The following is a 21,110-nucleotide window of genomic DNA, read 5'->3' as shown; positions in this document are numbered from 1 at the left end:
ATGTAGAACGATTAAGACAGTGAAGACCGACACTTTGTGTAATGTCATGCATTGTGTCAGTGTGTGAGACTTATGAACAAGGGCAACTTGGTTTCACTGGTGTGTTGGATTTGATGCTTGTTCCAAAAGTAGAAGACTACCATGTTTCCACTCGGATTCGAGCCAAGGACTTTTTGCGTGTAAAGCGAATGTGATAACCACTACACTATGGAAACAACTGACATGCAGTGGCTTCCTTCAGCAAAGGACATTTTAGGTAATCTGCCAATTGTCAGTGGCTCATCCTCTCATTGAATCAAATGTGAAAAACCAGCAGTTGGCCTCCTTTGCAATGCCGTCATGCCCACATGCTAGTATCAGTTCTGTCTTCAAACGAATTTAATCAGGAACCTGCAAAGTGACTTCACACCAATCAAGTCACTTCGTCATACTACACAAGATTCAGAAACAGAAAGCAACTGCTGTGTTCCTAACGTAACAATTCACAGTACTCTTCTCACTACCATGATAGGATTGGCAAGGTATCGTTTCATTTCAGTAGGATCAATGACTTCGCACTCAACTTCTGCAAGGCCTCTGCTCCGGACACCCGCTAAGAAGCATCTGATGATTGAACATCAAAATCAGGCCGCTTGCTTGCATATGCTCTTTTGGCTAATTTTATTTCTCACATGCTGGTTGAGTTTTGAGCAATATGTAGAACTATTAAGAAAGTGAAGGCTGAAACTTTGTGGAACACCATGCATATTGTCATTGTGTGAGACTCATGAACGAGGGCAACTTGGTTTAACTGGTGTGTTGGATTTGAAGCTTGGGCCAAAAGCAGAAGACCAACATGTTTCCACTCGGTTTCGAACCGAGGACCTTTCGCGTGTTAGGCGAATGTGATAACCACTACACTATGGAAACAACTCACATGCAATGGCTTCCTTCAGCAATGGAAATTTTAGGTAATCTGCCAATTGTCAGTGGCTCATCCTCTCATTGAATCAAATGTGAAAAACCAGCAGTTGGCCTCTTTGCAATGCCGTCATGCCCACATGCTAGTATCAGTTCTGTCTTCAAACGACATTAATCAGGAACCTGCAAAGTGACTTCACACCAATCAAGTCACTTCGTCATACTTCACAAGATTCAGAAACAGAAAGCAACTGCTGTGTTCCTAACGTAACAATTCACAGTACTCTTCTCACTACCATGATAGGATTGGCAAGGTATCGTTTCATTTCAGTAGGATCAATGATTTCGCACTCAACTTCTGCCAGGCCTCTGCTCCGCACACCCGCTAAGAAGCATCTGATGATTGAACATCAAAATCAGGCCGCTTGCTTGCATATGCTCTTTTGGCTAATTTTATTTCTCACATGCTGGTTGAGTTTTGAGCTATATGTAGAACTATTAAGAAAGTGAAGGCTGACACTTTGTGGAACACCATGCATTTTGTCATTGTGTGAGACTTATGAACGAGGGCAACTTGGTTTAACTGGTGTGTTGGATTTGAAGCTTGGGCCAAAAGCAGAAGACCAACATGTTTCCACTCGGTTTCGAACCGAGGACCTTTCGCGTGTGAGGCGAACGTGATAACCACTACACTATTGAAACAACTGACATACAATGGCTTCCTTCAGCAAAGGAAATTTTACGTAATCTGCCAATTGTCAGCGGCTCATCCTCTCATTGAATCAAATGTGAAAGACCAGCAGTTGGCCTCCTTTGCAATGCCGTCATGCCCACATGCTAGTATCAGTTCTGTCTTCAAACGAATTTAATCAGGAACCTGCAAAGTGACTTCACACCAATCAAGTCACTTCGTCATACTACACAAGATTCAGAAACAAAAAGCAACTACTGTGTTCCTGACGTAACAATTCACAGGACTCTTCTCACTACCATAATAGGATTGGCAAGGTATCGTTTCATTTCAGTAGGATCAATGATTTCGCACTCAACTTCTGCAAGGCCTCTGCTCCGGACACCCGCTAAGAAGCATCTGATGATTGAACATCAAAATCAGGCCGCTTGCTTGCATTTAGTCTTTTGGCTAATTTTATTTCTCACATGCTGGTTGAATTTTGAAGTATGCAGTATGTAGAACTATTAAGAAAGTGAAGGCTGACACTTTGTGGAACACCATGCATTTTGTCATTGTGTGAGACTTATGAACGAGGGCAACTTGGTTTAACTGGTGTGTTGGATTTGAAGCTTGGGCCAAAAGCAGAAGACCAACATGTTTCCACTCGGTTTCGAACCGAGGACCTTTCGCGTGTGAGGCGAACGTGATAACCACTACACTATGGAAACAACTGACATACAATGGTTTCCTTCAGCAAAGGAAATTTTACGTAATCTGCCAATTGTCAGCGGCTCATCCTCTCATTGAATCAAATGTGAAAGACCAGCAGTTGGCCTCCTTTGCAATGCCGTCATGCCCACATGCTAGTATCAGTTCTGTCTTCAAACGAATTTAATCAGGAACCTGCAAAGTGACTTCACACCAATCAAGTCACTTCGTCATACTACACAAGATTCAGAAACAAAAAGCAACTACTGTGTTCCTGACGTAACAATTCACAGGACTCTTCTCACTGCCATAATAGGATTGGCAAGGTATCGTTTCATTTCAGTAGGATCAATGATTTCGCACTCAACTTCTGCAAGGCCTCTGCTCCGGACACCCGCTAAGAAGCATCTGATGATTGAACATCAAAATCAGGCCCCTTGCTTGCATTTAGTCTTTTGGCTAATTTTATTTCTCACATGCTGGTTGAATTTTGAGGTATACAGTATGTAAAACTATTAAGACAGTGAAGACCGACACTTTGTGTAATGTCATGCATTGTGTCAGTGTGTGAGACTTATGAACAAGGGCAACTTGGTTTCACTGGTGTGTTGGTTTTGATGCTTGTGCCAAAAGTAGAAGACTACCATGTTTCCACTCGGATTCGATCCGAGGACTTTTCGCGTGTAAAGCGAATGTGATAACCACCGCACTATGGAAACAACTGACATGCAGTTGCTTCCTTCAGCAAAGGACATTTTAGGTAATCTGCCAATTGTCAGTGGCTCATCCTCTCATTGAATCAAATGTGAAAAACCAGCAGTTGGCCTCCTTTGCAATGCCGTCATGCCCACATGCTAGTATCAGTTCTGTCTTCAAACGAATTTAATCAGGAACCTGCAAAGTGACTTCACACCAATCAAGTCACTTCGTCATACTACACAAGATTCAGAAACAGAAAGCAACTGCTGTGTTCCTAACGTAACAATTCACAGTACTCTTCTCACTACCATGATAGGATTGGCAAGGTATCGTTTCATTTCAGTAGGATCAATGACTTCGCACTCAACTTCTGCAAGGCCTCTGCTCCGGACACCCGCTAAGAAGCATCTGATGATTGAACATCAAAATCAGGCCGCTTGCTTGCATATGCTCTTTTGGCTAATTTTATTTCTCACATGCTGGTTGAGTTTTGAGCAATATGTAGAACTATTAAGAAAGTGAAGGCTGAAACTTTGTGGAACACCATGCATATTGTCATTGTGTGAGACTCATGAACGAGGGCAACTTGGTTTAACTGGTGTGTTGGATTTGAAGCTTGGGCCAAAAGCAGAAGACCAACATGTTTCCACTCGGTTTCGAACCGAGGACCTTTCGCGTGTTAGGCGAATGTGATAACCACTACACTATGGAAACAACTGATAAGCAATGGCTTCCTTCAGCAAAGGAAATTTTAGGTAATCTGCCAATTGTCAGTGGCTCATCCTCTCATTGAATCAAATGTGAAAAACCAGCAGTTGGCCTCTTTGCAATGCCGTCATGCCCACATGCTAGTATCAGTTCTGTCTTCAAACGACATTAATCAGGAACCTGCAAAGTGACTTCACACCAATCAAGTCACTTCGTCATACTACACAAGATTCAGAAACAGAAAGCAACTGCTGTGTTCCTGACGTAACAATTCACAGGACTCTTCTCACTACCATAATAGGATTGGCAAGGTATCGTTTCATTTCAGTAGGATCAATGATTTCGCACTCAACTTCTGCAAGGCCTCTGCTCCGGACACCCGCTAAGAAGCATCTGATGATTGAACATCAAAATCAGGCCGCTTGCTTGCATATGCTCTTTTGGCTAATTTTATTTCTCACATGCTGGTTGAGTTTTGAGCAATATGTAGAACTATTAAGAAAGTGAAGGCTGAAACTTTGTGGAACACCATGCATATTGTCATTGTGTGAGACTCATGAACGAGGGCAACTTGGTTTAACTGGTGTGTTGGATTTGAAGCTTGGGCCAAAAGCAGAAGACCAACATGTTTCCACTCGGTTTCAAACCGTGGACCTTTCGCGTGTTAGGCGAATGTGATAACCACTACACTATGGAAACAACTCACATGCAATGGCTTCCTTCAGCAATGGAAATTTTAGGTAATCTGCCAATTGTCAGTGGCTCATCCTCTCATTGAATCAAATGTGAAAAACCAGCAGTTGGCCTCTTTGCAATGCCGTCATGCCCACATGCTAGTATCAGTTCTGTCTTCAAACGACATTAATCAGGAACCTGCAAAGTGACTTCACACCAATCAAGTCACTTCGTCATACTTCACAAGATTCAGAAACAGAAAGCAACTGCTGTGTTCCTAACGTAACAATTCACAGTACTCTTCTCACTACCATGATAGGATTGGCAAGGTATCGTTTCATTTCAGTAGGATCAATGATTTCGCACTCAACTTCTGCCAGGCCTCTGCTCCGCACACCCGCTAAGAAGCATCTGATGATTGAACATCAAAATCAGGCCGCTTGCTTGCATATGCTCTTTTGGCTAATTTTATTTCTCACATGCTGGTTGAGTTTTGAGCTATATGTAGAACTATTAAGAAAGTGAAGGCTGACACTTTGTGGAACACCATGCATTTTGTCATTGTGTGAGACTTATGAACGAGGGCAACTTGGTTTAACTGGTGTGTTGGATTTGAAGCTTGGGCCAAAAGCAGAAGACCAACATGTTTCCACTCGGTTTCGAACCGAGGACCTTTCGCGTGTGAGGCGAACGTGATAACCACTACACTATGGAAACAACTGACATACAATGGCTTCCTTCAGCAAAGGAAATTTTACGTAATCTGCCAATTGTCAGCGGCTCATCCTCTCATTGAATCAAATGTGAAAGACCAGCAGTTGGCCTCCTTTGCAATGCCGTCATGCCCACATGCTAGTATCAGTTCTGTCTTCAAACGAATTTAATCAGGAACCTGCAAAGTGACTTCACACCAATCAAGTCACTTCGTCATACTACACAAGATTCAGAAACAAAAAGCAACTACTGTGTTCCTGACGTAACAATTCACAGGACTCTTCTCACTACCATAATAGGATTGGCAAGGTATCGTTTCATTTCAGTAGGATCAATGATTTCGCACTCAACTTCTGCAAGGCCTCTGCTCCGGACACCCGCTAAGAAGCATCTGATGATTGAACATCAAAATCAGGCCGCTTGCTTGCATTTAGTCTTTTGGCTAATTTTATTTCTCACATGCTGGTTGAATTTTGAAGTATGCAGTATGTAGAACTATTAAGAAAGTGAAGGCTGACACTTTGTGGAACACCATGCATTTTGTCATTGTGTGAGACTTATGAACGAGGGCAACTTGGTTTAACTGGTGTGTTGGATTTGAAGCTTGGGCCAAAAGCAGAAGACCAACATGTTTCCACTCGGTTTCGAACCGAGGACCTTTCGCGTGTGAGGCGAACGTGATAACCACTACACTATGGAAACAACTGACATACAATGGTTTCCTTCAGCAAAGGAAATTTTACGTAATCTGCCAATTGTCAGCGGCTCATCCTCTCATTGAATCAAATGTGAAAGACCAGCAGTTGGCCTCCTTTGCAATGCCGTCATGCCCACATGCTAGTATCAGTTCTGTCTTCAAACGAATTTAATCAGGAACCTGCAAAGTGACTTCACACCAATCAAGTCACTTCGTCATACTACACAAGATTCAGAAACAAAAAGCAACTACTGTGTTCCTGACGTAACAATTCACAGGACTCTTCTCACTGCCATAATAGGATTGGCAAGGTATCGTTTCATTTCAGTAGGATCAATGATTTCGCACTCAACTTCTGCAAGGCCTCTGCTCCGGACACCCGCTAAGAAGCATCTGATGATTGAACATCAAAATCAGGCCCCTTGCTTGCATTTAGTCTTTTGGCTAATTTTATTTCTCACATGCTGGTTGAATTTTGAGGTATACAGTATGTAGAACTATTAAGACAGTGAAGACCGACACTTTGTGTAATGTCATGCATTGTGTCAGTGTGTGAGACTTATGAACAAGGGCAACTTGGTTTCACTGGTGTGTTGGTTTTGATGCTTGTGCCAAAAGTAGAAGACTACCATGTTTCCACTCGGATTCGATCCGAGGACTTTTCGCGTGTAAAGCGAATGTGATAACCACCGCACTATGGAAACAACTGACATGCAGTTGCTTCCTTCAGCAAAGGACATTTTAGGTAATCTGCCAATTGTCAGTGGCTCATCCTCTCATTGAATCAAATGTGAAAAACCAGCAGTTGGCCTCCTTTGCAATGCCGTCATGCCCACATGCTAGTATCAGTTCTGTCTTCAAACGAATTTAATCAGGAACCTGCAAAGTGACTTCACACCAATCAAGTCACTTCGTCATACTACACAAGATTCAGAAACAGAAAGCAACTGCTGTGTTCCTAACGTAACAATTCACAGTACTCTTCTCACTACCATGATAGGATTGGCAAGGTATCGTTTCATTTCAGTAGGATCAATGACTTCGCACTCAACTTCTGCAAGGCCTCTGCTCCGGACACCCGCTAAGAAGCATCTGATGATTGAACATCAAAATCAGGCCGCTTGCTTGCATATGCTCTTTTGGCTAATTTTATTTCTCACATGCTGGTTGAGTTTTGAGCAATATGTAGAACTATTAAGAAAGTGAAGGCTGAAACTTTGTGGAACACCATGCATATTGTCATTGTGTGAGACTCATGAACGAGGGCAACTTGGTTTAACTGGTGTGTTGGATTTGAAGCTTGGGCCAAAAGCAGAAGACCAACATGTTTCCACTCGGTTTCGAACCGAGGACCTTTCGCGTGTTAGGCGAATGTGATAACCACTACACTATGGAAACAACTGATAAGCAATGGCTTCCTTCAGCAAAGGAAATTTTAGGTAATCTGCCAATTGTCAGTGGCTCATCCTCTCATTGAATCAAATGTGAAAAACCAGCAGTTGGCCTCTTTGCAATGCCGTCATGCCCACATGCTAGTATCAGTTCTGTCTTCAAACGACATTAATCAGGAACCTGCAAAGTGACTTCACACCAATCAAGTCACTTCGTCATACTACACAAGATTCAGAAACAGAAAGCAACTGCTGTGTTCCTGACGTAACAATTCACAGGACTCTTCTCACTACCATAATAGGATTGGCAAGGTATCGTTTCATTTCAGTAGGATCAATGATTTCGCACTCAACTTCTGCAAGGCCTCTGCTCCGGACACCCGCTAAGAAGCATCTGATGATTGAACATCAAAATCAGGCCCCTTGCTTGCATTTAGTCTTTTGGCTAATTTTATTTCTCACATGCTGGTTGAATTTTGAGGTATACAGTATGTAGAACTATTAAGACAGTGAAGACCGACACTTTGTGTAATGTCATGCATTGTGTCAGTGTGTGAGACTTATGAACAAGGGCAACTTGGTTTCACTGGTGTGTTGGATTTGATGCTTGTGCCAAAAGTAGAAGACTACCATGTTTCCACTCGGATTCGAGCCGAGAACTTTTCGCGTGTAAAGCGAATGTGATAACCACTACACTATGGAAACAACTGACATGCAGTGGCTTCCTTCAGCAAAGGACATTTTAGGTAATCTGCCAATTGTCAGTGGCTCATCCTCTCATTGAATCAAATGTGAAAAACCAGCAGTTGGCCTCCTTTGCAATGCCGTCATGCCCACATGCTAGTATCAGTTCTGTCTTCAAACGAATTTAATCAGGAACCTGCAAAGTGACTTCACACCAATCAAGTCACTTCGTCATACTACACAAGATTCAGAAACAGAAAGCAACTGCTGTGTTCCTAACGTAACAATTCACAGTACTCTTCTCACTACCATGATAGGATTGGCAAGGTATCGTTTCATTTCAGTAGGATCAATGACTTCGCACTCAACTTCTGCAAGGCCTCTGCTCCGGACACCCGCTAAGAAGCATCTGATGATTGAACATCAAAATCAGGCCGCTTGCTTGCATATGCTCTTTTGGCTAATTTTATTTCTCACATGCTGGTTGAGTTTTGAGCTATATGTAGAACTATTAAGAAAGTGAAGGCTGACACTTTGTGGAACACCATGCATTTTGTCATTGTGTGAGACTTATGAACGAGGGCAACTTGGTTTAACTGGTGTGTTGGATTTGAAGCTTGGGCCAAAAGCAGAAGACCAACATGTTTCCACTCGGTTTCGAACCGAGGACCTTTCGCGTGTGAGGCGAACGTGATAACCACTACACTATGGAAACAACTGACATACAATGGGTTCCTTCAGCAAAGGAAATTTTACGTAATCTGCCAATTGTCAGCGGCTCATCCTCTCATTGAATCAAATGTGAAAGACCAGCAGTTGGCCTCCTTTGCAATGCCGTCATGCCCACATGCTAGTATCAGTTCTGTCTTCAAACGAATTTAATCAGGAACCTGCAAAGTGACTTCACACCAATCAAGTCACTTCGTCATACTACACAAGATTCAGAAACAAAAAGCAACTACTGTGTTCCTGACGTAACAATTCACAGGACTCTTCTCACTACCATAATAGGATTGGCAAGGTATCGTTTCATTTCAGTAGGATCAATGATTTCGCACTCAACTTCTGCAAGGCCTCTGCTCCGGACACCCGCTAAGAAGCATCTGATGATTGAACATCAAAATCAGGCCCCTTGCTTGCATTTAGTCTTTTGGCTAATTTTATTTCTCACATGCTGGTTGAATTTTGAGGTATACAGTATGTAGAACTATTAAGACAGTGAAGACCGACACTTTGTGTAATGTCATGCATTGTGTCAGTGTGTGAGACTTATGAACAAGGGCAACTTGGTTTCACTGGTGTGTTGGATTTGATGCTTGTGCCAAAAGTAGAAGACTACCATGTTTCCACTCGGTTTCGAACCGAGGACCTTTCGCGTGTTAGGCGAATGTGATAACCACTACACTATGGAAACAACTGATATGCAATGGCTTCCTTCAGCAAAGGAAATTTTAGGTAATCTGCCAATTGTCAGCGGCTCATCCTCTCATTGAATCAAATGTGAAAGACCAGCAGTTGGCCTCCTTTGCAATGCCGTCATGCCCACATGCTAGTATCAGTTCTGTCTTCAAACGAATTTAATCAGGAACCTGCAAAGTGACTTCACACCAATCAAGTCACTTCGTCATACTACACAAGATTCAGAAACAAAAAGCAACTACTGTGTTCCTGACGTAACAATTCACAGGACTCTTCTCACTACCATAATAGGATTGGCAAGGTATCGTTTCATTTCAGTAGGATCAATGATTTCGCACTCAACTTCTGCAAGGCCTCTGCTCCGGACACCCGCTAAGAAGCATCTGATGATTGAACATCAAAATCAGGCCCCTTGCTTGCATTTAGTCTTTTGGCTAATTTTATTTCTCACATGCTGGTTGAATTTTGAGGTATACAGTATGTAGAACTATTAAGACAGTGAAGACCGACACTTTGTGTAATGTCATGCATTGTGTCAGTGTGTGAGACTTATGAACAAGGGCAACTTGGTTTCACTGGTGTGTTGGATTTGATGCTTGTGCCAAAAGTAGAAGACTACCATGTTTCCACTCGGTTTCGAACCGAGGACCTTTCGCGTGTTAGGCGAATGTGATAACCACTACACTATGGAAACAACTGATATGCAATGGCTTCCTTCAGCAAAGGAAATTTTAGGTAATCTGCCAATTGTCAGCGGCTCATCCTCTCATTGAATCAAATGTGAAAGACCAGCAGTTGGCCTCCTTTGCAATGCCGTCATGCCCACATGCTAGTATCAGTTCTGTCTTCAAATGAATTTAATCAGGAACCTGCAAAGTGACTTCACACCAATCAAGTCACTTCGTCATACTACACAAGATTCAGAAACAAAAAGCAACTACTGTGTTCCTGACGTAACAATTCACAGGACTCTTCTCACTACCATAATAGGATTGGCAAGGTATCGTTTCATTTCAGTAGGATCAATGATTTCGCACTCAACTTCTGCAAGGCCTCTGCTCCGGACACCCGCTAAGAAGCATCTGATGATTGAACATCAAAATCAGGCCGCTTGCTTGCATTTAGTCTTTTGGCTAATTTTATTTCTCACATGCTGGTTGAATTTTGAAGTATGCAGTATGTAGAACTATTAAGAAAGTGAAGGCTGACACTTTGTGAAACACCATGCATTTTGTCATTGTGTGAGACTTATGAACGAGGGCAACTTGGTTTATCTGGTGTGTTGGATTTGAAGCTTGGGCCAAAAGCAGAAGACCAACATGTTTCCACTCGGTTTCGAACCGAGGACCTTTCGCGTGTTAGGCGAATGTGATAACCACTACACTATGGAAACAGCTGATATGCAATGGCTTCCTTCAGCAAAGGAAATTTTAGGTAATCTGCCAATTGTCAGTGGCTCATCCTCTCATTGAATCAAATGTGAAAAACCAGCAGTTGGCCTCTTTGCAATGCCGTCATGCCCACATGCTAGTATCAGTTCTGTCTTCAAACGACATTAATCAGGAACCTGCAAAGTGACTTCACACCAATCAAGTCACTTCGTCATACTTAACAAGATTCAGAAACAGAAAGCAACTGCTGTGTTCCTAACGTAACAATTCACAGTACTCTTCTCACTACCATGATAGGATTGGCAAGGTATCGTTTCATTTCAGTAGGATCAATGATTTCGCACTCAACTTCTGCCAGGCCTCTGCTCCAGACACCCGCTAAGAAGCATCTGATGATTGAACATCAAAATCAGGCCGCTTGCTTGCATATGCTCTTTTGGCTAATTTTATTTCTCACATGCTGGTTGAGTTTTGAGCTATATGTAGAACTATTAAGAAAGTGAAGGCTGACACTTTGTGGAACACCATGCATTTTGTCATTGTGTGAGACTTATGAACGAGGGCAACTTGGTTTAACTGGTGTGTTGGATTTGAAGCTTGGGCCAAAAGCAGAAGACCAACATGTTTCCACTCGGTTTCAAACCGAGGACCTTTCGTGTGTGAGGCGAACGTGATAACCACTACACTATGGAAACAACTGACATACAATGGCTTCCTTCAGCAAAGGAAATTTTACGTAATCTGCCAATTGTCAGCGGCTCATCCTCTCATTGAATCAAATGTGAAAGACCAGCAGTTGGCCTCCTTTGCAATGCCGTCATGCCCACATGCTAGTATCAGTTCTGTCTTCAAACGAATTTAATCAGGAACCTGCAAAGTGACTTCACACCAATCAAGTCACTTCGTCATACTACACAAGATTCAGAAACAAAAAGCAACTACTGTGTTCCTGACGTAACAATTCACAGGACTCTTCTCACTGCCATAATAGGATTGGCAAGGTATCGTTTCATTTCAGTAGGATCAATGATTTCGCACTCAACTTCTGCAAGGCCTCTGCTCCGGACACCCGCTAAGAAGCATCTGATGATTGAACATCAAAATCAGGCCCCTTGCTTGCATTTAGTCTTTTGGCTAATTTTATTTCTCACATGCTGGTTGAATTTTGAGGTATACAGTATGTAGAACGATTAAGACAGTGAAGACCGACACTTTGTGTAATGTCATGCATTGTGTCAGTGTGTGAGACTTATGAACAAGGGCAACTTGGTTTCACTGGTGTGTTGGATTTGATGCTTGTGCCAAAAGTAGAAGACTACCATGTTTCCACTCGGATTCGAGTCGAGGACTTTTCGCGTGTAAAGCGAATGTGATAACCACTACACTATGGAAACAACTGACATGCAGTGGCTTCCTTCAGCAAAGGACATTTTAGGTAATCTGCCAATTGTCAGTGGCTCATCCTCTCATTGAATCAAATGTGAAAAACCAGCAGTTGGCCTCCTTTGCAATGCCGTCATGCCCACATGCTAGTATCAGTTCTGTCTTCAAACGAATTTAATCAGGAACCTGCAAAGTGACTTCACACCAATCAAGTCACTTCGTCATACTACACAAGATTCAGAAACAGAAAGCAACTGCTGTGTTCCTAACGTAACAATTCACAGTACTCTTCTCACTACCATGATAGGATTGGCAAGGTATCGTTTCATTTCAGTAGGATCAATGACTTCGCACTCAACTTCTGCAAGGCCTTTGCTCCGGACACCCGCTAAGAAGCATCTGATGATTGAACATCAAAATCAGGCCGCTTGCTTGCATATGCTCTTTTGGCTAATTTTATTTCTCACATGCTGGTTGAGTTTTGAGCAATATGTAGAACTATTAAGAAAGTGAAGGCTGAAACTTTGTGGAACACCATGCATATTGTCATTGTGTGAGACTCATGAACGAGGGCAACTTGGTTTAACTGGTGTGTTGGATTTGAAGCTTGGGCCAAAAGCAGAAGACCAACATGTTTCCACTCGGTTTCGAACCGAGGACCTTTCGCGTGTTAGGCGAATGTGATAACCACTACACTATGGAAACAACTGATATGCAATGGCTTCCTTCAGCAAAGGAAATTTTAGGTAATCTGCCAATTGTCAGTGGCTCATCCTCTCATTGAATCAAATGTGAAAAACCAGCAGTTGGCCTCTTTGCAATGCCGTCATGCCCACATGCTAGTATCAGTTCTGTCTTCAAACGACATTAATCAGGAACCTGCAAAGTGACTTCACACCAATCAAGTCACTTCGTCATACTTCACAAGATTCAGAAACAGAAAGCAACTGCTGTGTTCCTAACGTAACAATTCACAGTACTCTTCTCACTACCATGATAGGATTGGCAAGGTATCGTTTCATTTCAGTAGGATCAATGATTTCGCACTCAACTTCTGCCAGGCCTCTGCTCCGGACACCCGCTAAGAAGCATCTGATGATTGAACATCAAAATCAGGCCGCTTGCTTGCATATGCTCTTTTGGCTAATTTTATTTCTCACATGCTGGTTGAGTTTTGAGCTATATGTAGAACTATTAAGAAAGTGAAGGCTGACACTTTGTGGAACACCATGCATTTTGTCATTGTGTGAGACTTATGAACGAGGGCAACTTGGTTTAACTGGTGTGTTGGATTTGAAGCTTGGGCCAAAAGCAGAAGACCAACATGTTTCCACTCGGTTTCGAACCGAGGACCTTTCGCGTGTGAGGCGAACGTGATAACCACTACACTATGGAAACAACTGACATACAATGGCTTCCTTCAGCAAAGGAAATTTTACGTAATCTGCCAATTGTCAGCGGCTCATCCTCTCATTGAATCAAATGTGAAAGACCAGCAGTTGGCCTCCTTTGCAATGCCGTCATGCCCACATGCTAGTATCAGTTCTGTCTTCAAACGAATTTAATCAGGAACCTGCAAAGTGACTTCACACCAATCAAGTCACTTCGTCATACTACACAAGATTCAGAAACAAAAAGCAACTACTGTGTTCCTGACGTAACAATTCACAGGACTCTTCTCACTACCATAATAGGATTGGCAAGGTATCGTTTCATTTCAGTAGGATCAATGATTTCGCACTCAACTTCTGCAAGGCCTCTGCTCCGGACACCCGCTAAGAAGCATCTGATGATTGAACATCAAAATCAGGCCCCTTGCTTGCATTTAGTCTTTTGGCTAATTTTATTTCTCACATGCTGGTTGAATTTTGAGGTATACAGTATGTAGAACGATTAAGACAGTGAAGACCGACACTTTGTGTAATGTCATGCATTGTGTCAGTGTGTGAGACTTATGAACAAGGGCAACTTGGTTTCACTGGTGTGTTGGATTTGATGCTTGTGCCAAAAGTAGAAGACTACCGTGTTTCCACTCGGATTCGAGCCGAGGACTTTTCGCGTGTAAAGCGAATGTGATAACCACTACACTATGGAAACAACTGACATGCAGTGGCTTCCTTCAGCAAAGCACATTTTAGGTAATCTGCCAATTGTCAGTGGCTCATCCTCTCATTGAATCAAATGTGAAAAACCAGCAGTTGGCCTCTTTGCAATGCCGTCATGCCCACATGCTAGTATCAGTTCTGTCTTCAAACGACATTAATCAGGAACCTGCAAAGTGACTTCACACCAATCAAGTCACTTCGTCATACTTCACAAGATTCAGAAACAGAAAGCAACTGCTGTGTTCCTAACGTAACAATTCACAGTACTCTTCTCACTACCATGATAGGATTGGCAAGGTATCGTTTCATTTCAGTAGGATCAATGATTTCGCACTCAACTTCTGCCAGGCCTCTGCTCCGGACACCCGCTAAGAAGCATCTGATGATTGAACATCAAAATCAGGCCGCTTGCTTGCATATGCCCTTTTGGCTAATTTTATTTCTCACATGCTGGTTGAGTTTTGAACTATATGTAGAACTATTAAGAAAGTGAAGGCTGACACTTTGTGGAACACCATGCATTTTGTCATTGTGTCAGACTTATGAACAAGGGCAACTTGGTTTAACTGGTGTGTTGGATTTGAAGCTTGGGCCGAAAGCAGAAGACCAACATGTTTCCACTCGGTTTCGAACCGAGGACCTTTCGCGTGTTAGGCGAATGTGATAACCACTACACTATTGAATCAACTGATATGCAATGGCTTCCTTCAGCAAAGGAAATTTTAGGTAATCTGCCAATTGTCAGCGGCTCATCCTCTCATTGAATCAAATGTGAAAGACCAGCAGTTGGCCTCCTTTGCAATGCCGTCATGCCCACATGCTAGTATCAGTTCTGTCTTCAAATGAATTTAATCAGGAACCTGCAAAGTGACTTCACACCAATCAAGTCACTTCGTCATACTACACAAGATTCAGAAACAAAAAGCAACTACTGTGTTCCTGACGTAACAATTCACAGGACTCTTCTCACTACCATAATAGGATTGGCAAGGTATCGTTTCATTTCAGTAGGATCAATGATTTCGCACTCAACTTCTGCAAGGCCTCTGCTCCGGACACCCGCTAAGAAGCATCTGATGATTGAACATCAAAATCAGGCCGCTTGCTTGCATTTAGTCTTTTGGCTAATTTTATTTCTCACATGCTGGTTGAATTTTGAAGTATGCAGTATGTAGAACTATTAAGAAAGTGAAGGCTGACACTTTGTGGAACACCATGCATTTTGTCATTGTGTGAGACTTATGAACGAGGGCAACTTGGTTTAACTGGTGTGTTGGATTTGAAGCTTGGGCCAAAAGCAGAAGACCAACATGTTTCCACTCGGTTTCGAACCGAGGACCTTTCGCGTGTGAGGCGAACGTGATAACCACTACACTATGGAAACAACTGACATACAATGGTTTCCTTCAGCAAAGGAAATTTTACGTAATCTGCCAATTGTCAGCGGCTCATCCTCTCATTGAATCAAATGTGAAAGACCAGCAGTTGGCCTCCTTTGCAATGCCGTCATGCCCACATGCTAGTATCAGTTCTGTCTTCAAACGAATTTAATCAGGAACCTGCAAAGTGACTTCACACCAATCAAGTCACTTCGTCATACTACACAAGATTCAGAAACAAAAAGCAACTACTGTGTTCCTAACGTAACAATTCACAGTACTCTTCTCACTACCATGATAGGATTGGCAAGGTATCGTTTCATTTCAGTAGGATCAATGACTTCGCACTCAACTTCTGCAAGGCCTCTGCTCCGGACACCCGCTAAGAAGCATCTGATGATTGAACATCAAAATCAGGCCGCTTGCTTGCATATGCTCTTTTGGCTAATTTTATTTCTCACATGCTGGTTGAGTTTTGAGCTATATGTAGAACTATTAAGAAAGTGAAGGCTGACACTTTGTGGAACACCATGCATTTTGTCATTGTGTGAGACTTATGAACGAGGGCAACTTGGTTTAACTGGTGTGTTGGATTTGAAGCTTGGGCCAAAAGCAGAAGACCAACATGTTTCCACTTGGTTTCGAACCGAGGACCTTTCGCGTGTGAGGCGAAATTGATAACCACTACACTATGGAAACAACTGACATACAATGGGTTCCTTCAGCAAAGGAAATTTTACGTAATCTGCCAATTGTCAGCGGCTCATCCTCTCATTGAATCAAATGTGAAAGACCAGCAGTTGGCCTCCTTTGCAATGCCGTCATGCCCACATGCTAGTATCAGTTCTGTCTTCAAACGAATTTAATCAGGAACCTGCAAAGTGACTTCACACCAATCAAGTCACTTCGTCATACTACACAAGATTCAGAAACAAAAAGCAACTACTGTGTTCCTGACGTAACAATTCACAGGACTCTTCTCACTACCATAATAGGATTGGCAAGGTATCGTTTCATTTCAGTAGGATCAATGATTTCGCACTCAACTTCTGCAAGGCCTCTGCTCCGGACACCCGCTAAGAAGCATCTGATGATTGAACATCAAAATCAGGCCGCTTGCTTGCATATGCCCTTTTGGCTAATTTTATTTCTCACATGCTGGTTGAGTTTTGAACTATATGTAGAACTATTAAGAAAGTGAAGGCTGACACTTTGTGGAACACCATGCATTTTGTCATTGTGTCAGACTTATGAACAAGGGCAACTTGGTTTAACTGGTGTGTTGGATTTGAAGCTTGGGCCGAAAGCAGAAGACCAACATGTTTCCACTCGGTTTCGAACCGAGGACCTTTCGCGTGTTAGGCGAATGTGATAACCACTACACTATGGAATCAACTGATATGCAATGGCTTCCTTCAGCAAAGGAAATTTTAGGTAATCTGCCAATTGTCAGCGGCTCATCCTCTCATTGAATCAAATGTGAAAGACCAGCAGTTGGCCTCCTTTGCAATGCCGTCATGCCCACATGCTAGTATCAGTTCTGTCTTCAAATGAATTTAATCAGGAACCTGCAAAGTGACTTCACATCAATCAAGTCACTTCGTCATACTACACAAGATTCAGAAACAAAAAGCAACTACTGTGTTCCTGACGTAACAATTCACAGGACTCTTCTCACTACCATAATAGGATTGGCAAGGTATCGTTTCATTTCAGTAGGATCAATGATTTCGCACTCAACTTCTGCAAGGCCTCTGCTCCGGACACCCGCTAAGAAGCATCTGATGATTGAACATCAAAATCAGGCCGCTTGCTTGCATTTAGTCTTTTGGCTAATTTTATTTCTCACATGCTGGTTGAATTTTGAAGTATGCAGTATGTAGAACTATTAAGAAAGTGAAGGCTGACACTTTGTGGAACACCATGCATTTTGTCATTGTGTGAGACTTATGAACGAGGGCAACTTGGTTTAACTGGTGTGTTGGATTTGAAGCTTGGGCCAAAAGCAGAAGACCAACATGTTTCCACTCGGTTTCGAACCGAGGACCTTTCGCGTGTGAGGCGAACGTGATAACCACTACACTATGGAAACAACTGACATACAATGGTTTCCTTCAGCAAAGGAAATTTTACGTAATCTGCCAATTGTCAGCGGCTCATCCTCTCATTGAATCAAATGTGAAAGACCAGCAGTTGGCCTCCTTTGCAATGCCGTCATGCCCACATGCTAGTATCAGTTCTGTCTTCAAACGAATTTAATCAGGAACCTGCAAAGTGACTTCACACCAATCAAGTCACTTCGTCATACTACACAAGATTCAGAAACAAAAAGCAACTACTGTGTTCCTAACGTAACAATTCACAGTACTCTTCTCACTACCATGATAGGATTGGCAAGGTATCGTTTCATTTCAGTAGGATCAATGACTTCGCACTCAACTTCTGCAAGGCCTCTGCTCCGGACACCCGCTAAGAAGCATCTGATGATTGAACATCAAAATCAGGCCGCTTGCTTGCATATGCTCTTTTGGCTAATTTTATTTCTCACATGCTGGTTGAGTTTTGAGCTATATGTAGAACTATTAAGAAAGTGAAGGCTGACACTTTGTGGAACACCATGCATTTTGTCATTGTGTGAGACTTATGAACGAGGGCAACTTGGTTTAACTGGTGTGTTGGATTTGAAGCTTGGGCCAAAAGCAGAAGACCAACATGTTTCCACTCGGTTTCGAACCGAGGACCTTTCGCGTGTGAGGCGAACTTGATAACCACTACACTATGGAAACAACTGACATACAATGGGTTCCTTCAGCAAAGGAAATTTTACGTAATCTGCCAATTGTCAGCGGCTCATCCTCTCATTGAATCAAATGTGAAAGACCAGCAGTTGGCCTCCTTTGCAATGCCGTCATGCCCACATGCTAGTATCAGTTCTGTCTTCAAACGAATTTAATCAGGAACCTGCAAAGTGACTTCACACCAATCAAGTCACTTCGTCATACTACACAAGATTCAGAAACAAAAAGCAACTACTGTGTTCCTGACGTAACAATTCACAGGACTCTTCTCACTACCATAATAGGATTGGCAAGGTATCGTTTCATTTCAGTAGGATCAATGATTTCGCACTCAACTTCTGCAAGGCCTCTGCTCCGGACACCCGCTAAGAAGCATCTGATGATTGAACATCAAAATCAGGCCCCTTGCTTGCATTTAGTCTTTTGGCTAATTTTATTTCTCACATGCTGGTTGAATTTTGAGGTATACAGTATGTAGAACTATTAAGACAGTGAAGACCGACACTTTGTGTAATGTCATGCATTGTGTCAGTGTGTGAGACTTATGAACAAGGGCAACTTGGTTTCACTGGTGTGTTGGATTTGATGCTTGTGCCAAAAGTAGAAGACTACCATGTTTCCACTCGGATTCGAGCCGAGGACTTTTCGCGTGTAAAGCGAATGTGATAACCACTACACTATGGAAACAACTGACATGCAGTGGCTTCCTTCAGCAAAGGACATTTTAGGTAATCTGCCAATTGTCAGTGGCTCATCCTCTCATTGAATCAAATGTGAAAAACCAGCAGTTGGCCTCCTTTGCAATGCCGTCATGCCCACATGCTAGTATCAGTTCTGTCTTCAAACGAATTTAATCAGGAACCTGCAAAGTGACTTCACACCAATCAAGTCACTTCGTCATACTACACAAGATTCAGAAACAGAAAGCAACTGCTGTGTTCCTAACGTAACAATTCACAGTACTCTTCTCACTACCATGATAGGATTGGCAAGGTATCGTTTCATTTCAGTAGGATCAATGACTTCGCACTCAACTTCTGCAAGGCCTCTGCTCCGGACACCCGCTAAGAAGCATCTGATGATTGAACATCAAAATCAGGCCGCTTGCTTGCATATGCTCTTTTGGCTAATTTTATTTCTCACATGCTGGTTGAGTTTTGAGCTATATGTAGAACTATTAAGAAAGTGAAGGCTGACACTTTGTGGAACACCATGCATTTTGTCATTGTGTGAGACTTATGAACGAGGGCAACTTGGTTTAACTGGTGTGTTGGATTTGAAGCTTGGGCCAAAAGCAGAAGACCAACATGTTTCCACTCGGTTTCGAACCGAGGACCTTTCGCGTGTGAGGCGAACTTGATAACCACTACACTATGGAAACAACTGACATACAATGGGTTCCTTCAGCAAAGGAAATTTTACGTAATCTGCCAATTGTCAGCGGCTCATCCTCTCATTGAATCAAATGTGAAAGACCAGCAGTTGGCCTCCTTTGCAATGCCGTCATGCCCACATGCTAGTATCAGTTCTGTCTTCAAACGAATTTAATCAGGAACCTGCAAAGTGACTTCACACCAATCAAGTCACTTCGTCATACTACACAAGATTCAGAAACAAAAAGCAACTACTGTGTTCCTGACGTAACAATTCACAGGACTCTTCTCACTACCATAATAGGATTGGCAAGGTATCGTTTCATTTCAGTAGGATCAATGATTTCGCACTCAACTTCTGCAAGGCCTCTGCTCCGGACACCCGCTAAGAAGCATCTGATGATTGAACATCAAAATCAGGCCCCTTGCTTGCATTTAGTCTTTTGGCTAATTTTATTTCTCACATGCTGGTTGAATTTTGAAGTATACAGTATGTAGAACTATTAAGACAGTGAAGACCGACACTTTGTGTAATGTCATGCATTGTGTCAGTGTGTGAGACTTATGAACAAGGGCAACTTGGTTTCACTGGTGTGTTGGATTTGATGCTTGTGCCAAAAGTAGAAGACTACCATGTTTCCACTCGGATTCGAGCCGAGGACTTTTCGCGTGTAAAGCGAATGTGATAACCACTACACTATGGAAACAACTGACATGCAGTGGCTTCCTTCAGCAAAGGACATTTTAGGTAATCTGCCAATTGTCAGTGGCTCATCCTCTCATTGAATCAAATGTGAAAAACCAGCAGTTGGCCTCCTTTGCAATGCCGTCATGCCCACATGCTAGTATCAGTTCTGTCTTCAAACGAATTTAATCAGGAACCTGCAAAGTGACTTCACACCAATCAAGTCACTTCGTCATACTACACAAGATTCAGAAACAGAAAGCAACTGCTGTGTTCCTAACGTAACAATTCACAGTACTCTTCTCACTACCATGATAGGATTGGCAAGGTATCGTTTCATTTCAGTAGGATCAATGACTTCGCACTCAACTTCTGCAAGGCCTCTGCTCCGGACACCCGCTAAGAAGCATCTGATGATTGAACATCAAAATCAGGCCGCTTGCTTGCATATGCTCTTTTGGCTAATTTTATTTCTCACATGCTGGTTGAGTTTTGAGCTATATGTAGAACTATTAAGAAAGTGAAGGCTGACACTTTGTGGAACACCATGCATTTTGTCATTGTGTGAGACTTATGAACGAGGGCAACTTGGTTTAACTGGTGTGTTGGATTTGAAGCTTGGGCCAAAAGCAGAAGACCAACATGTTTCCACTCGGTTTCGAACCGAGGACCTTTCGCGTGTGAGGCGAACGTGATAACCACTACACTATGGAAACAACTGACATACA

At 42.6% G+C, this 21,110-nt stretch overlaps 31 non-coding genes across 31 annotated transcripts; all 31 read right to left on the bottom strand.

Moving 5' to 3' along the window:
- Positions 1–142: 142 nt before the first annotated feature.
- On the bottom strand, positions 143–215 carry trnav-uac (transfer RNA valine (anticodon UAC)). The gene has a single exon. It is a non-coding gene; the product is annotated as a tRNA-Val (tRNA).
- A 621-nt stretch (positions 216–836) lies between these two features.
- trnav-aac (transfer RNA valine (anticodon AAC)) lies at positions 837–909 on the bottom strand. Its single transcript has one exon. It is a non-coding gene; the product is annotated as a tRNA-Val (tRNA).
- Positions 910–1,529: 620 nt separating this feature from the next.
- trnav-cac (transfer RNA valine (anticodon CAC)) lies at positions 1,530–1,602 on the bottom strand. The gene has a single exon. It is a non-coding gene; the product is annotated as a tRNA-Val (tRNA).
- Positions 1,603–2,228: 626 nt separating this feature from the next.
- On the bottom strand, positions 2,229–2,301 carry trnav-cac (transfer RNA valine (anticodon CAC)). Its single transcript has one exon. It is a non-coding gene; the product is annotated as a tRNA-Val (tRNA).
- A 626-nt stretch (positions 2,302–2,927) lies between these two features.
- trnav-uac (transfer RNA valine (anticodon UAC)) lies at positions 2,928–3,000 on the bottom strand. Its single transcript has one exon. It is a non-coding gene; the product is annotated as a tRNA-Val (tRNA).
- Positions 3,001–3,621: 621 nt separating this feature from the next.
- On the bottom strand, positions 3,622–3,694 carry trnav-aac (transfer RNA valine (anticodon AAC)). The gene has a single exon. It is a non-coding gene; the product is annotated as a tRNA-Val (tRNA).
- Positions 3,695–4,314: 620 nt separating this feature from the next.
- On the bottom strand, positions 4,315–4,387 carry trnav-aac (transfer RNA valine (anticodon AAC)). The gene has a single exon. It is a non-coding gene; the product is annotated as a tRNA-Val (tRNA).
- Positions 4,388–5,007: 620 nt separating this feature from the next.
- Positions 5,008–5,080, bottom strand: trnav-cac (transfer RNA valine (anticodon CAC)). Its single transcript has one exon. It is a non-coding gene; the product is annotated as a tRNA-Val (tRNA).
- Positions 5,081–5,706: 626 nt separating this feature from the next.
- trnav-cac (transfer RNA valine (anticodon CAC)) lies at positions 5,707–5,779 on the bottom strand. The gene has a single exon. It is a non-coding gene; the product is annotated as a tRNA-Val (tRNA).
- Positions 5,780–6,405: 626 nt separating this feature from the next.
- trnav-uac (transfer RNA valine (anticodon UAC)) lies at positions 6,406–6,478 on the bottom strand. The gene has a single exon. It is a non-coding gene; the product is annotated as a tRNA-Val (tRNA).
- A 621-nt stretch (positions 6,479–7,099) lies between these two features.
- Positions 7,100–7,172, bottom strand: trnav-aac (transfer RNA valine (anticodon AAC)). Its single transcript has one exon. It is a non-coding gene; the product is annotated as a tRNA-Val (tRNA).
- Positions 7,173–7,797: 625 nt separating this feature from the next.
- trnav-uac (transfer RNA valine (anticodon UAC)) lies at positions 7,798–7,870 on the bottom strand. Its single transcript has one exon. It is a non-coding gene; the product is annotated as a tRNA-Val (tRNA).
- A 621-nt stretch (positions 7,871–8,491) lies between these two features.
- On the bottom strand, positions 8,492–8,564 carry trnav-cac (transfer RNA valine (anticodon CAC)). Its single transcript has one exon. It is a non-coding gene; the product is annotated as a tRNA-Val (tRNA).
- A 626-nt stretch (positions 8,565–9,190) lies between these two features.
- On the bottom strand, positions 9,191–9,263 carry trnav-aac (transfer RNA valine (anticodon AAC)). Its single transcript has one exon. It is a non-coding gene; the product is annotated as a tRNA-Val (tRNA).
- A 626-nt stretch (positions 9,264–9,889) lies between these two features.
- On the bottom strand, positions 9,890–9,962 carry trnav-aac (transfer RNA valine (anticodon AAC)). The gene has a single exon. It is a non-coding gene; the product is annotated as a tRNA-Val (tRNA).
- A 626-nt stretch (positions 9,963–10,588) lies between these two features.
- Positions 10,589–10,661, bottom strand: trnav-aac (transfer RNA valine (anticodon AAC)). Its single transcript has one exon. It is a non-coding gene; the product is annotated as a tRNA-Val (tRNA).
- A 620-nt stretch (positions 10,662–11,281) lies between these two features.
- trnav-cac (transfer RNA valine (anticodon CAC)) lies at positions 11,282–11,354 on the bottom strand. The gene has a single exon. It is a non-coding gene; the product is annotated as a tRNA-Val (tRNA).
- Positions 11,355–11,980: 626 nt separating this feature from the next.
- trnav-uac (transfer RNA valine (anticodon UAC)) lies at positions 11,981–12,053 on the bottom strand. The gene has a single exon. It is a non-coding gene; the product is annotated as a tRNA-Val (tRNA).
- Positions 12,054–12,674: 621 nt separating this feature from the next.
- On the bottom strand, positions 12,675–12,747 carry trnav-aac (transfer RNA valine (anticodon AAC)). Its single transcript has one exon. It is a non-coding gene; the product is annotated as a tRNA-Val (tRNA).
- A 620-nt stretch (positions 12,748–13,367) lies between these two features.
- trnav-cac (transfer RNA valine (anticodon CAC)) lies at positions 13,368–13,440 on the bottom strand. Its single transcript has one exon. It is a non-coding gene; the product is annotated as a tRNA-Val (tRNA).
- A 626-nt stretch (positions 13,441–14,066) lies between these two features.
- trnav-uac (transfer RNA valine (anticodon UAC)) lies at positions 14,067–14,139 on the bottom strand. The gene has a single exon. It is a non-coding gene; the product is annotated as a tRNA-Val (tRNA).
- Positions 14,140–14,759: 620 nt separating this feature from the next.
- trnav-aac (transfer RNA valine (anticodon AAC)) lies at positions 14,760–14,832 on the bottom strand. The gene has a single exon. It is a non-coding gene; the product is annotated as a tRNA-Val (tRNA).
- Positions 14,833–15,458: 626 nt separating this feature from the next.
- trnav-cac (transfer RNA valine (anticodon CAC)) lies at positions 15,459–15,531 on the bottom strand. Its single transcript has one exon. It is a non-coding gene; the product is annotated as a tRNA-Val (tRNA).
- Positions 15,532–16,152: 621 nt separating this feature from the next.
- On the bottom strand, positions 16,153–16,225 carry trnav-cac (transfer RNA valine (anticodon CAC)). Its single transcript has one exon. It is a non-coding gene; the product is annotated as a tRNA-Val (tRNA).
- Positions 16,226–16,846: 621 nt separating this feature from the next.
- trnav-aac (transfer RNA valine (anticodon AAC)) lies at positions 16,847–16,919 on the bottom strand. The gene has a single exon. It is a non-coding gene; the product is annotated as a tRNA-Val (tRNA).
- Positions 16,920–17,545: 626 nt separating this feature from the next.
- On the bottom strand, positions 17,546–17,618 carry trnav-cac (transfer RNA valine (anticodon CAC)). The gene has a single exon. It is a non-coding gene; the product is annotated as a tRNA-Val (tRNA).
- A 621-nt stretch (positions 17,619–18,239) lies between these two features.
- On the bottom strand, positions 18,240–18,312 carry trnav-cac (transfer RNA valine (anticodon CAC)). The gene has a single exon. It is a non-coding gene; the product is annotated as a tRNA-Val (tRNA).
- Positions 18,313–18,938: 626 nt separating this feature from the next.
- On the bottom strand, positions 18,939–19,011 carry trnav-uac (transfer RNA valine (anticodon UAC)). Its single transcript has one exon. It is a non-coding gene; the product is annotated as a tRNA-Val (tRNA).
- A 621-nt stretch (positions 19,012–19,632) lies between these two features.
- On the bottom strand, positions 19,633–19,705 carry trnav-cac (transfer RNA valine (anticodon CAC)). Its single transcript has one exon. It is a non-coding gene; the product is annotated as a tRNA-Val (tRNA).
- Positions 19,706–20,331: 626 nt separating this feature from the next.
- On the bottom strand, positions 20,332–20,404 carry trnav-uac (transfer RNA valine (anticodon UAC)). The gene has a single exon. It is a non-coding gene; the product is annotated as a tRNA-Val (tRNA).
- A 621-nt stretch (positions 20,405–21,025) lies between these two features.
- trnav-cac (transfer RNA valine (anticodon CAC)) lies at positions 21,026–21,098 on the bottom strand. The gene has a single exon. It is a non-coding gene; the product is annotated as a tRNA-Val (tRNA).
- Between the last annotated feature and the right edge of the window lie 12 nt (positions 21,099–21,110).

This window comes from Paramormyrops kingsleyae, chromosome 1 (genome assembly GCF_048594095.1).
Source record: "Paramormyrops kingsleyae isolate MSU_618 chromosome 1, PKINGS_0.4, whole genome shotgun sequence".
Classification (NCBI taxonomy): Eukaryota; Metazoa; Chordata; class Actinopteri; order Osteoglossiformes; family Mormyridae; genus Paramormyrops; species Paramormyrops kingsleyae.
This window is presented reverse-complemented; position numbering and strand designations above follow the sequence as displayed.